The sequence below is a fragment of the Branchiostoma belcheri genome, unplaced genomic scaffold, assembly GCF_001625305.1.
Source record: "Branchiostoma belcheri isolate BF01 breed outbred unplaced genomic scaffold, Haploidv18h27 scaffold216, whole genome shotgun sequence".
Taxonomy (NCBI): domain Eukaryota; kingdom Metazoa; phylum Chordata; class Leptocardii; order Amphioxiformes; family Branchiostomatidae; genus Branchiostoma; species Branchiostoma belcheri.
In genome coordinates, this window is record NW_017803669.1 from 187,405 (window position 1) to 202,697 (window position 15,293).

Here is a 15,293-nt window from a genome sequence, read left to right on the forward strand (position 1 = left end):
TACAGTGGCACACTTTGCCCGGAGTTATGTGTCATTTTTGTCTCATTGTGCCAGTCCCAGGTGTAAGGAGAGGTGTTTATCTACTGCTGACTCAACAGTAACTGCCAGATGTTGAGGTGATGTGAAGTTTTTGGCTCCTTCAGAGTAATGCTTGTTGAGTTGTATACAGGGCCTATGTGCTTTTGTAGAAAATGAATGAAATTTTTGCTTTTTCTCATTAATTGAGATCCACACTGGAGAGCTAGTCTCAGCAGACTAAGCTTTTGAAATTATGACTGCTTCAAAAATATCATATCCTGCCTCTTTTTACATGAAAGTTTCCACTGGTGAATAACCATAAAGGGTAGAATGTAAGTGATATCAGTAGTTCTTTTGGGGCTAGGAAACATTGGCAAGTTGGTCATGTGATGACGTATTGACAGTTCAGTTAGAAGCAATTGTAATCAGCTACAATTACTTTTGCCACATCAAATGCTCCATCTTTTGCATTGAAACCCACACGAGTGATAGAGCCAGCAACAGGTACAGGGAGCAGTTCTGTTCTTGACAGTGCAACACTTTAAGCACACGTGTTTGGCCCAACAGTTGACTGTAATGGTCCTTTAGTTGTCCACAGAGTGCATTTACTTGTCACAATGAGATACGGCAAAGATGTGTCTAAATGGACCCATTTGAAGCTGTCAGTCGACATTCATCCCAGCATCCCTCCTCAGTACCGATCCTTCCAGGGAGCAGAATCCACAGCTGATGGCTGTCAAGCTGACACATGGAGTTTCTTGTGATGAAAGGTCCTCTCACAGTTTCCTATTTAGCCTTTAGATGGAACCTAATAAGAACAATAAGATGCATGCCATGTGTAGTTACTGCCTCAAACAATCCTTAATTGCTTGCATATAATCTGCCAAACTTATAGTGTTTCCTTTGCCAGCTGCTCTACATCTATATATAAGGCTTGTGTTATGTAGGACCATATTTGCTGTCCATGTGTTATGTAGGACCACATTTGCTGTCCATGTGTTATGTAGGACCATATTTGCTGTCCATGTGTTATGTAGGACCATATTTGCTGTCCATGTGTTATGTAGGACCATATTTGCTGTCCATGTGTTATGTAGGACCATATTTGCTGTCCATGTGTTATGTAGGACCATATTTGCTGTCCATGTGTTATGTAGGACCATATTTGCTGTCCATGTGTTATGTAGGACCACATTTGCTGTCCATGTGTTATGTAGGACCACATTTGCTGTCCATGTGTTATGTAGGACCATATTTGATGTTATGTAGGACCATATTTGCTGTCAGTCTGTCTTGATTTTTGGCTCCCCCCTGACATTAGAGCTGTACTCAGCAGCTCTGAAATCATTTCGTCCCCAATTTATATCTTTTAATTGCCAACATGCCTCTGCATTGGGACAGTAAGCTTGCCTCTGAGAGCAATTTCACACATAACGTTGTTTTTTTGCCTCCGTCCTTGAAATAAGTGACAGGGCCAGGATAGATTGAGGAACAGAGTTCAGGATTCTCCCCTAGGCCTGTACCCCTGAGACTTCTTTATCACAGTGCTATGAAGAGATTCGTATACAATTTTTTGTTGTTGACAGCATCACATTTTTACTTTGTTTCCAAAATAGAGTAGACCAAATTAAGGAGTCTTTGCACAGCTTCTAGAATTTAGTTGTTGGTGTTTTATACAAACCTTTATTTTAGTACCCTCAACTCTTGCCTACTTCCTTTCAAATATTCATATGGCAACTAGCAGGTTCTGGAATTTACAGTTACTGTAGATGAATGAAGGCAGGGAAATTGTAACATAGTCAATTCATTCCAGCAGTAGTGATTGATACATTTAAACATGGATTTGTCTACCTCCATGATTTGAAGAAACATACTTGTAGAACACAATTGGTCTGGCCGCAGCAAAAACTGAATTTTACCAGCATTTAACGTTACAGGGAGGGGCGAATCCGAGAGAGGCGAATCTGAGAACCAAAAAATCAAATTGGTGTGGCCTCAAGAACCAAGAATATATCAAATGGATGCAACTTTACCTACACTTCCTATCCCAAAGATTGTTTAGCCACTGTTCCCATTATTCTGTGGTTGTTCTGCCACCTCACGTCCTTGCATGGTCCAGGATCACCCAACCATTCAGGATTGTCAAGTCTAATATCAGGAGCAATATTAGTGCTGGGAAGCAGCGTTAATGTATGACATTATTGCTGCTCTGCCAGCGTCACACAGATCTTGGATAGACCCCAATAAGATGCAGCAAACAGGTGCTGCTGTCCCAGCAAGGATGGGGGCAACATAGGTCTCATTTTGTTCTCTAGAATTTGTGGGAAAATAAATGTACATGTAACAGCTTCAAGTTTAATTCTGGACTTCCAGTTTAATTGGGGACTTATTCTCATATCTCAGCGACTTAACATCTAGATGTGCTAATATCGTAAGCTGTAGGTAAAAATGATGTAAGAAATATGTACAATACATGAATGTAGCGACCATTGAGGACCCCTTGGGGATTAACCCAATTGTGAGAAATTCTTCCCAGAATTCTGGCTCCAGTTCCCAGAATTCTGCAGAATTCTGGCTCCAGTTGTGGTATGCCTAAATACCACAACTGACAGCTTCCTGGGCATGCAGTGTACAATGTGCTAAGAACCCTTTTTAACACTCTGGATACATTGTCTATGCTTGTATGAATAGAAAAAACAGTATAAACAGTAACTCTGATGTATTTACCAGTTTTTTAAAGACTAGTTGTTATTATTATTATATAATAATAATACTAAATACATATAGTAGACTCTATATAATTGCCTTGTGACATTGTGACAGGTGCAGAGTTAACTTGTCTGTTGAAATGTTTCTATGGTTTGAAGGGCAATATTTATCTCTTGTTCCATTACAATCAATTACCAGTCAACCAATAATCAACCATTACCAGAGAGTGAATATACAGTCAGATGGAAGTTTCTGTTTTCATTGTGTTATTAGTTCTTGTTGGAGATTCTCTAACAGTGCCAGCAATAAAGGGCCCACAAAGGTTTGGAGGAAATGCAGTTCTAGAAAACCCAGTCTGGTTACCCTAGTGACAGTGCTGTTACCTTCATAACCAATGGTCTGATGGCTACTAAGTATTACTCCCATGACAAATCTGTACAAACATAAATTATGTATTTTGTCCCATGTGGTCAAAGCTGACCATATATATAAGGACATTATAAGAAATTTATTTCAGTATCCTAGCTTGGTTCTTGGACATTTTTTTGTTTTGTTCACACAGTAAAACATAGCACAATACAAAGTGGTAGTGCACTCAAGTATCTAAGACTTCCAATGCAACCACCAAAATCTACCAGTTCCATATCTTTCTGATACAAGCAATTAGCAAAAAGAAACCAATATGTAGAAAGTACAGATAATATTATGTGACACAAAGTAATGGAAAAAAATCAAAGATGCATGTTGGAAGCACATTAACAATTTCCCACCCAATGACCCATGAGTTTAGAATTTTTCATCAAATTGCTGCATGGAGGTTAGGAGGCCAAGGACTTTCTTCAACTGTGGGTGCTAAAATATGTCATGGAGGATTTTGATGTTTTTGCAAATCAGAAAACCATTAAGCAGGATATAGGAACTTCAAGTTAGATTGGTGTGAAAAAAATTTAAAAAAAAATTTTTAATTAAAAAAAATAATAAATGAAGAATTTTAGCAAGCGGGCATGACATTATATTGGAGGGCCAGGAGAAAAACTCTTGACCCCCATTAGACCCTGCTTATATGTTCAACTTGATGACCAACAGTTAAGCACCTTTATTTCAAAATCCAAGAGCAAAAATAGTCAAGTTGGTGGAGGGTGGGCAGAGAAATAAGTTGAAGCCAAGAAAAAAAGTCAGCTAGGCAAGGCATAATAAAATGTTAGTCTAATCAAATTAGCCAGAGGAGGCCATATAACTTGTTTTAGTCTATATATTGCAACCACAATATTGTCACTATGTTGCAGGGTGACCTATGGTGACATGAAGCCAGTCCAACACACACGTTATTTCCCAGGTGGCAACTAAAATGTCTCCTGGTACATAAAGTGCCAGTCATTTGTCAACTCTTGTGTTCTTTGTTCACTATAAATAGCAAAAAGTTAACAACTCTTCACAGACATTGGTTTTTAGATTGTAATAATAGTAGCCATAATGATATCGGTTTATGATACAAATATGTATTCTAAATCATGGTGCATGAAAAGGATGGAAAGATGAGTCATAAAGTTTACCAATGTGTCCTTTTAAAGTTTACATTCATTCAAAATGTCATTCAATTAAAATTCAGAAAAGCTGGCCCTCAGACTCTCAGAGTTTATAGAAAAGTTCAAAGAAAATTGGTATCAGATTAGCTGAGATTTTTGCCTCCGGGGGAGGAGACATCCTTCCGTGGAAGGGCTTTGTGAGAGATTTAGATTTTCACGTTCGCAGCCGTTTCTCGCTTTTGGGTGGATGGATTCTTTTGGGACTCGGTATGTGTTTTGCTGTTGGGCTGTAGATGATGCACGTTTTTGTTTTTATTGTATAATTATGTGTTTTCGGGTGGGAAAATGGTGTCTTTTGGTAGCCCCAGAACACCCCTTTGAGCGTGAAAGTGGTCGCGGCCGTTGAAATTTGGTGTGTTTGAAGTATTCTCGGTCGGGTCCACTTGTATGACCTTTCGCACAGAGGGGTGTCCTAACAGATGAAATTTAACACCATCAACTATTCATAACAAACAACATATAAGAATATACAATAAAAAGCCCGGAGGTATAAAACCTCAGATTTTACTTGTTGTGTCTTAAAATAGAATTTCAACCATTTCTCTGCACAATGTACATTTAACAATCATATTTGGGACCTAGGGATTTTACTCTGCAACAACTCTGTTCTGACGACTTTCAGAAACCGGGCACGTATTTTATCTTTCCCTGTGGAGGTGGATGCAGGGTTTTATTGAATTGCCGGTAACTGATGGGGTGCTTTTCTATTCCCTGTTGCAAAGACTCCCACAGTTTGGGTCCTAATGCTCTAATCCAAGAATAAAAATGTTCATTTGAAGCCTGACACTTTCTGCAATCAGTGTTACTTAGATGGCTGTTACTGAGTAGTGATGTTAGGTACTTAGGAACATTGTCAAACCCATTAAAACAGTGATGCATCATGTTCGAGATAATGAACCTCGTTTGTGACACAGTCACAATAATCGTTCAAGAACTTGGCATGCAAGCTAGATTGGGACTCCCTACTGTTCAGGCATCTTGTCAAAGTGGGGAAGGTGGAAAACTGCAGGATGATGAATGGGACACAACCATACAGTAATTAAGATATAATTACTTCATCATAGAGCTGTTTGAAAACCATATGCATGTGGCATGTCGTGTAATCAGAGTATTGGTTAGCAAACCAAATTTTGAGTTAAAACCACACATTCAAGTAAAAATTTGCAACAAACACGCAAAGAGAAAAGGGGAGTTTTATCTTGAAAAGTCATCTGTGTCTGACTCGGTAGAAGTCAGTCTGAATCAAAGTTGAACTGTAAAATGCCAACATACATGTACATGTACATGTGTAACATCTGTGTCCATAATATCACCATAGTCCATAATATCGCCACCTTGAGAAAAAATGTGCTTAAAGATATTTTTATGGCAACATACCCTAGGTATGTACAGTTGAGGTGTGTAGGAGTGCATACCAAAAGCATGGTGCAGTAAAAATATCTTTAAGCACACTATTTCTCAAGGTGGCGATATTATGGACCCTGGTGATATTACGGACACAGATGTTACACACCAAAACTTTGGGTATGTTCAATTTTTTGTGTTGGCAATTACATTGTATATACAATTCAAAAAGGCAGTTTGTTAGATGTTAAGTTAAGTTAAGAAACATAAATCATTGATTTCAACATCATACATTGTACTACACGAACATACATAGTACTTGCTATTAAGAACACCTCAGGGTGCACAATACATTGCTCTTTAAAAATTCCAGCCATCAACGCATGTCTTTCAGGAAGACAAACACTGCTCAACTGTTTGCCATGTACTGGCCAATTGTACAAGCATTTGGCTAGTTGATGCCATGCCCTCTTGACTTCCTAACGGCTCTGACAGGGTTTCAAAGTCTTGTCCATTACTGAAATTGGCTGATGACTACCAAGTTAAACATCCTCTTTGAAGGGCTAGCAGCAGGTCCCATCTGCATGCTAATTAGTTGTCCAAGAGATATAGCCATATGGCCAGAAGCAGCCATGGTCTACATGTATTACCAAGTGACCAAAAGAGTTTAGATCCCAGCTGTTGTTGCTGGCCCCACTTACTTAACAGTACATGTACGTCCAATGTACACCAAACAGTTGTGAGGGAATTGAGAATGGTACAGCTTGAAATTCAAATCAGGACTAAAAGTTGTACATTTGTGTGAGAACCAAAGAAATGCATGTAACTCTTGTTCACCTATATACATGGTCAACATTTTTACAAATGGTGTATTGAGGGAAATGGTGTATTTTGCGGATAGAACTGATGTGATATATTTTGATATCACATCAGTTATATCCGCAGAATTGCAAATTTATGAGACTCGACTTTTCAGAACACTGTTCAAAACCTTCAACAACCATGCTTTCAAAGTCAGAAATTTTCAGACACTTTTGGAACAGTCTGATCGCACTGTGGGAGATTTGTTCTACAGTGTTGTTTGCTGGAACATTACTTGAATGTGACATCCACTTCCAGCTCAACACAATTATTCACAATTTGCTGACTGGCAACTGTAGGCTATCTTTTAAAAATGCCTCCAGTAGTAGAGCAGTCGGAAGAAACAATCCGCTGGCTCAGGGTAAGCCAACACTCTTGAACCAACATTTCACCTTTGAACCAAACCATTGGGATATTGTACATTGGGGGGGGGGGGGGCGGGCTCATGTCAGTGTGGGAAGTCTGAGTGCACAATTTTTTCACAGATGGTAATGCACTACAAACTGGTGATTCACAGTATTGAAATAGCTGCAGGATGCCGTTGAAGCCCCAATCAATATTTTTCATGGGAATGCCAACTGCCACAGCAGTCATAAGAATGCACCATATTTTGTTTCCAAATTGCGAGTAGTTCCATTGAGTTCATCTTGTGATTTTTTTGACAAGTTTATGCTTTCAGTACTTAATAATCTAAGAAATCACAACACCTGCTGTATAAAGGTAATTAGCAGCACGATAATCACAACGAGTCTCCCCAGAATGAATCAAGTTCACCACCTTCCATAATGTGGTCAGACAAATATTTATGTATTCATAGGACTAGAGAGAAAATATAGCATATTGTGAAAGGTATAATATATATTATCGACATGAAACATGAAGAAATGAATTTTTATGTTTTTGCTCAGTTTCTTCTTTTTCCTCTTCTTCTTCTCCAAAAACAACACCTTGGAAATACTTTGAATTAGGCCTGCTGATAGATCTGTATGTAAGACACCAAACCATCCATGGTCATTTTGTCCCACATAGATATAAAAAATTGCTTTTATTGGGAAAAATTGGGCAAGAAAAGTTGCATTTAAAGCCCAAAATTGAACTCCAGAACCCATTCCGAATTTTAGAATCTAGTAGTACATCTAAATTTCACGGTGAAGATAGCACTTACTGTTAGCCAATTTATAAAAGTCTGCAATATGAGTAAATACAGAATATTTTAATACCCATCCCTCCCTATTAGGCCACATGCACCAACTTAATTTTATGGATGACATCCGCGCACGCATTGATTTTCGCCTGTTCTAAAAAAAAAAGATCACGTCTCTTGGCCTGGGTAGTGCATACATGTAGTAGTTAGCTACAATAGGGAGCCTGTGGTAACTCTGGAGGATAGCACCCAAGCTACTAAAGCTTCATGACTCAAGAACTCATTATCAGTACGTAAATACAGTGCCAACTAATAAATTCAGCAAAAAGCCAGCATGTGCCGGCTTGTCATATACGTCACTATGTACTGCTGCAAATTCACAATGCCAGCTTTGTATTCCTGTGGTTTAGTAGTATTTTTATTTCTGGCCGGCAATTTTTTTTTATTCGCCCGAGGAAGTCATCCATGAAATTAAGTTGGGGTGGCCTTAAGAAATTCACTCCTCAACGACTATGACACTTTGCAGCTGTGTACCTTTAGAGTACATATTGTGACCTAAAGCGTTTATTTTCTCAGAACAAGCCCCAAAATGCCAAATCAATGTTATATGCAGATGGCATCCATGAAACCTACTCTACTTGACCTTGAAATCTGAAGCTGGGGAAGCTCTCCATTCAACCCAAGTTACATGTACCTGCATAATATATATATTATCTAAAAGATGAGTCAGAATCAAAGCAGGAAATGTTGAAGCCAAAGTGTAAAGCCAGGTCTGTCTGAACATAATGCAATTCCGCCAGAATCCAAATTTCTGTCATAAATTGAAGGTCATAAAAAAGAACAATTGATATTGTATATAAAAAAAAGTACACTCAACTAGAGTTCCATGATCTCATACCTTTGCCAAATGATGTTAATCTTATGACTGACAAAGTAAAGATTATTCCTCCTGATTATGCAAATAGGATCCTCATTTGCATGAATTATATCAGTGGATCATATTCTCCACCAAAAGACAGCCTTATCTTAACAAAGAAAGCCATTCTATCATTTCCTCATAAATTATGCAAATAAGGTCCTTATTTGAATAAGTTATGTTTAATGATATTCACCTTCACTTAACTTTCAAATACCCCAAGTATGAAATTCCAGGCAGTTACCATTATGGAATTATAACATTTTCTCATCAATTATGCAAATTAAGTGTTAATTTACATACTCAATATCTGCCTGTGTTTCTCTCGTTCTTAAATTACATATTATGTCATAAGCTTGAATAGTCGTATAATGTAATGCTGCTGGTTTTAATATATTGAATTTCCTCATAAATTATCCATTGCATCATTGTCCCATAATCATGGCAAGCGTCACTTAAGCTATCTACATACCAAAATCACGACGATCCGTTAACCGGTTCTTGACTTATCCTCTTTTGAATATTTTAAAGAAATGCCCCTGCAGTTCCAGAGCACGCCGCTTGGGGGCCCAAACCTACGTCACTTCTTCCTCAGCACAAGAGCTACCTACCATTCAAATTTCGTGCCCCTATAGCATGTCTAGATCATGAGATATTAAAACTGGAATTTCTGCTGCAGTACCATAACAAGTGGCCAGGGGGTCCAAAAGCTATTTATTTCTAGGTCTCATCAAGACCTACCCATCTACCAAATATGAAGACAATCCATTTAAGCCTTCTCGAGTTATCATGTTTACAGACACACAGACAAACGCCCACGAAAACATAACCTTCTTGGCAAAGGTAATGATATGATATTGTATGTATTGTCTAAAAAACAAAGACCCCAGAGGTTGTTGTGTTTTTATCCATGTTTCATCATAAAGAATAAAAAAGAGGGCTTAAATCTTGTATACCTTTCAAGTTGAAAACTTTGAAGGATCAAATCATTCAAACAACTAATTGGATTGATCAGGCTGGGAGCACTTTTTAAAAATTGTTTCTAACCTTTGTGGCACAGAAGTGGGGAAAGGAACAGATTGTGTCCTTAACAAGGGGAGGGCGATCGTTCGTCAGACTTTCTGACGCCTTCGTTAGGCTGATGAGGAAGAGATGCAGGTGGGATCGCCATGGGAACCATCCATCATTCTGACAGCGGCATCAGATAAAAGAAAGTTTGTCTTCGCCACTTCTAACCAATCAGACATCAAAATGAGATGTACTTTTGACATCTCTTGGTTTTCTGAGGAGGGATTTTTTAAAATAAGTGTTACAAGAACATGTATTAAGAACAGTTTTATTTAGTTCTGCCCTTAAATTAAAGACTCTTTATCATTGAAATGCACAAAATAGTAATTTTTAGGGTAAAAAAATTTACACACATTCTCATTCAAGTGTACAAAATGCTGTTACCACTCTTTACGACTAGATATCAGCCAAATAGCGGACATCATCATTGCTTTTTTCACTTTCCCACTACTATGTCTCATGCAAAATGTAGCAAAACAATACATGTAGGTTTGATTGATGAAATTGGGGGGTTGTATTTCTCCCCGAAAGAAGCAGCTGTCACCTGAGAAGACATAAAAACCTTAAAAAGCAGCCTAAAAACAGCAATTTAATTACGGTCATAGTTTGGTGGCTGTTTTACATCAATAGTACATTGTACATGTACATTTTGAATTTATTTTAAGTATGCATGATTGTTACATTGTACAATGTCTTCTACCCTGAACATCACTGGGAAAAGCCTGAACCAGGTGTAGATATGGCCTCAGGTTAGTTAGTCCAATATCTTCCAGGTCGGATAAACTGGCTAAGAAAGATGAGTGATGTTGCTATTAGCAACCCCGAACAACACTATAAAAGGAGATGGAGCTCTCTTCAGCTAATCATAGCACCAGAGGGCACCACCTAAGAGCTGTATTAGGTATTGATCCAACCCCCTCTAGGGGATAATGAGTACATGGGTGATGAAAAATAATGTGTATTATTAGTCAGATAATGACATATATCATGTACGATATTTTGTTAGGGACTCCAGGACTCCACCTTTAGCTTTGGCTTATACATGAAGATATATGGCATTACATATTATTAATTGCCTTCATCAGAAGGGTATAAAATCAGTCTGCTTTAGTGTGGGAGACTGCGGGTTTAGCGGTATAACTCTTGAAGGCATGGTTCGATGTTCATGATTTTTGGCAGGCAGGTTACCGTTGTGGAGACCAAGGTCAAGTGCAATATGGGCTTTGTGGGGGGTCCTTAAGGTCCACTACGTTGACGTTTGTGTTTGTCACTTGATAGCAGGAAACCTTGTGTATAGATTCAGTTTTATTGATAATGACTTTGCATGTACGTGACAATTCACATGCACATGAAGTGCGTCATCATTAACAATTGTAAAATCACCAGAAAAACATTTAAAATTACTATAAAATTACGTATTTAAAATGTTATGCACAGATAAAAGATGTAGAATCATGTCCAACTCGTTTACACATAACAGCTACGACACGCTCACAAACTGAGCAGTTATACACAGTTAAACAATACAGTAAATCATGGTCGTGTTAGCGGTCAGCCTGATACAGTAATTTCAGAGATCTGGGTATAAAAGAAAGTTCATGTCTCTTGGTTTTACTGTTAGTCATTGGCTTGTAACGACCTTCACGACGGAGGTTGTAGCAGTGGTTATCCTGGGGTGGGGTGATGAACTCATTCAGAGGCGAGCTACTGTCCCGGATTGTGTTGCGTAATGTTCTCAATGTAGCAGCGTCGCGTCTACTTGACAGCGACGGCAGAGAGTCAGTGGGAACTCCAATGATTCTCAAACACCGTTTCTGGACAGATTCCAGCATGTTGGCAAGGTATTTTGGGAGTCCTCCCCACACAGGGCTGGCATACTCCAACAAAGGGCGAATAAATGTCAGGTAGATCTGAATTAACGCATCAGTAGGGAGCCCGGCCTTCTTAGCAGCAGTAAGGTAATATACACGTGGTCGAGATTTTGCTAGCATGTAGTGCACGTGAGTGTCCCAGGTAAGATTAGCAGTGATGTAAACTCCAAGGAGTTTGAAAGACGTAGTCCTCTGGATCACGTGACCGGATATAGTTGGATGGGGAGGGACAGGAATGTTTGCCTCCTTTCTTGCGCTTATAACCATGTCCATTGTCTTTTTCCCGTTCACGTTATATGTGAATGGATGCTCATGAATGTTGGTAGGTAAGTTACATACAATTGAGAAATTTGAGAGCCAATATATTGGGCCATACCAATGTATTTCCTTGGTTTTCAGACATATTAAGGTGACAAAACAGCCACAGACATTGTATAGCAAGAGCCAGGAAATTTTCAATATGACTGTATTCACCGCATAAAACTATGTGCTCCAGGGCATAAACCTGGTCCTTATGTTTATGCCATGTATACTATCCAGGTAAGGCCACACCAATTTGATTTGTTGGTTCACGGATTTGCCCACTTAATTTTTTTTCTGATTCGCAAAAAAAAAACATTCAGCTTTTGAATCAACCCTAAAATGCTCTTATATATATTTGGTCCCAACAGTTAAAGGAGGTTCCTTCTCTTCAGAGTTGTTACAGTTTTTCCATCTATCAATGCAGTGGTTTGGTTAAAGGTTTGAAATTTAATGTTTGAATTACAAACTAGCCTGGTCTCTTGACTTCACGGCTCCTATCATGCCATTTGGGCCTATTATAATATGCCTTGGTCTGTTGTTTTTTTTCGCCATCGCTTCGTATTTTTTTCTGAATAGATCAGCAAACCAAGAAATAAAACTGGTGTGGCCTAAGTATATACTTTAAAAAATCCAAGAACCAGAAAATTAAAATGATGTGGTCGTAAATTGGCACAACTAACTACAAGTATGCTGCACCACTATGTCTTCCACTCTACTATCTCAACCAGCATACGGCATTTATAGACATGATAAGTATTGATTTGTCTGTTTGCAGTGTTATTTACCGAGCTACAGCATTTGATGTACCGGTTCTGAAAAAGATTATTTGTCTGCCTTGTATCAATTAATTGTTGAGAGCTCAATATTGCTATGAATGGTTAGTTTTATTGTGTGTTGAATATGTATATTTGGTTTGGTAAGGCCACACCAATTTCATTTTTTAGATTCTCAGATTTTTACAAGAAAATAATGTAGTAGGCAAAACAGAAATAAGCTAGAAAGGCTAAAAATTTTGTGCATGTCAAAAGTTTGAAAGATGTTCTGTAGACATGTATCCAAGGTATCCCTATACCAAATTTCAGGTCATTTGGTTTTAGTACCAGGGCTCCAGATCCCAAACCGTATATATTTTGCCTAAAAAATAGCTGCAAAACAAATAAAAAAATTTAAAGGCCTGTTTAAAATATAATGGAAAAAAATGTCTGCGGGCATTCCAAATTTCAGGTCATTTGGCTGAAAAACGACAGAGTTGAATCCACTTAAAGAAATGGCAGAAGGAGAAGGAGGAGAAGGAGAAACATGAGGGAAAACAATGTTTTACGTGGTGTGGTGAAGCCATAACAATATGTTTCAAAGCCATAAAAAGGAACTGTCATCTTGGAATTGGATCATCTGTAACCAGTGTCATGTAACAAACTGAATCATATCGAGAACGGTTCATGTCATTTTTTTCATTGAAAAAGAATGAAGAGGGCAAAAAGAGTTGAAATTGATGTTTAAAGAACATGTCCATGGTGCTGAACTAGTGACTGTTAGGGGCTTCAAGAATTCAGAATCTCAGGGTCTGAATCAGTTGCAGTGCTTACCGTGACATCACTGGCAGCATTTAATTGAATTAACTCGCTAAAGAAATCAAGAAATGGATGGATGATGGATGAAGGATGCAATATTTGATGTTCCCTAACATCATAAGAGTGTACATGATTGTATTTTTTGTCCAAACAATTTTGTTCATTGAATAATGCCTAGCACGTTGGGCTATTCTAGGAACTGTTGTATTGTACTGTTATTGGTTGCATGTCATCTTTAAATAGCTACGTTTGCTTAGTATGATTCATCTAAGGAAGGAACAAAGTATTTCTGGAGGGAACCCATCAATAAAGATATTGTCAGCAGCTTATCAGAATCAACCACACAGCAGTAAAAGAGTCTGACTGATAATTCTCTGATCACCATCTGAAACATTATTGTTTTTGAGGCATAAGATGTCTCCTGTGTCACACTCTTCATTTTGACAGTGGCTTGGGAACTCCCGAAGGTTGCCCATGGCAGAGCAGTGAAAGATTTTGTTCATGCTGCTATCGTGATTCAGGCAACAAGTATTGACTTTAATAACTTGGTGCGATTTGGAACTATCTGCAAGATTTAGGGTTAAACAAAATCAGGAAGCTCAGGATTGCACACGCTAAGATGAGCTTGGCTGTTTCTTTAATTTCAAATTGATTTTTTTCCCAATTGAGCTGCTTTAAGAGCCTTCCTTTAAAATCAGCAGATTACTGGATAATCCCCAGTAACTCTCCTCACACTGAATAATACATGAAATCAGAACAGAGATTTCCCCTCCAATTTTGCTGGAGAAAAGGGCGACTCCGTTGTCAAGCCTATGTCAACATCAGATGATGGCATCTTGGGAAGCCCTGTCCATCTTCTGCCACTCATTCCTGTCCTTTACTAAGATATGGGATGCTTTTGCTGTACAATAACTAAGTATACATTAGACTGTAGTCATGGTGTGTATTTTTATTGCCTTTAATTACAAAAATTTAGATGATCAATTAAATGAAGTTCATGTACTTGTCGTGTCCTGAATTTGTGGTGAAAGGGTCAAAGCAAAAAATTCAGAAATAAAAGCTCTGAAAACGTTTTGAAATTTACTACATGTATATTACCAATTCATTGTCAATGAACACCCAATGCATTGGTAGTATACTGGTAATAATAATGATGAATTGGCTACTTTACTAAATCTCTTTCTAAGACTAAACCTTTTTCATACTGTTATCATAATGTCTTCTTAGCTTTCTCCCAAGATTTTTAAATTCCTTCTTGAAGTTTCATTTATCCAGGGTAGAAAACCAAAGAATCCCCTTGAGTTAGCCTTAATGTAAGGATACAATATACACCCCCACAAACTATTGGACCAGTCCGGTCAGAGGTCACGGACTGCACATGTTCTGACAAGAATACATTTCATATCCCAGCACTTCTCGCATCTTCATTCCTGGAGTGATTACTTATAAGTTCCAATATCTTCACCAACTGGACACTTATATTGGTGGCAGCGGTGTCTGGCTTCGAACTCCCGCCAGCTCTGTCTTGTGGATCGCATTTGGAGCACATTGCCGACCGACGTTCGAGCGCCCCCCTCCCCCACCTGGTTGACTCGTGTCTACCCTGCTCTACCAAGACTCCAGGTATGGCTAACCTCCATCCGTTTACGCTAGAAGACGATGAGGAAATTACCTTTCCACGGCTGCGACCACTGTTGTCACCTTCAGAAATTTCCCCCATTCAATCCCGTGGCGCATCCGGTGTCCGAACTGCAACCACCCTCCCAGGCGCCCTCCCACGTACAACACCACAGGTGGGTCCCACACCACTGTACAATCAGTATGCTCAGTCTGCTTACGCTACAGGATCTTTTCCTGGTAGGGGTACCGGTGCCCACAGCCACGTCTGTTGCTGAATCCAAC

At 38.8% G+C, this 15,293-nt stretch overlaps 1 long non-coding RNA gene across 1 annotated transcript in view; it reads right to left on the reverse strand.

Moving 5' to 3' along the window:
- Positions 1-360: 360 nt before the first annotated feature.
- The window catches only part of LOC109470023, an 86,823-nt gene continuing 71,890 nt past the window's right edge, over positions 361-15,293 (reverse strand). The window contains exon 3 of the long non-coding RNA XR_002140229.1: positions 361-826. This is a non-coding gene — a long non-coding RNA (uncharacterized LOC109470023). The remainder of the gene's footprint in view (positions 827-15,293) is intronic.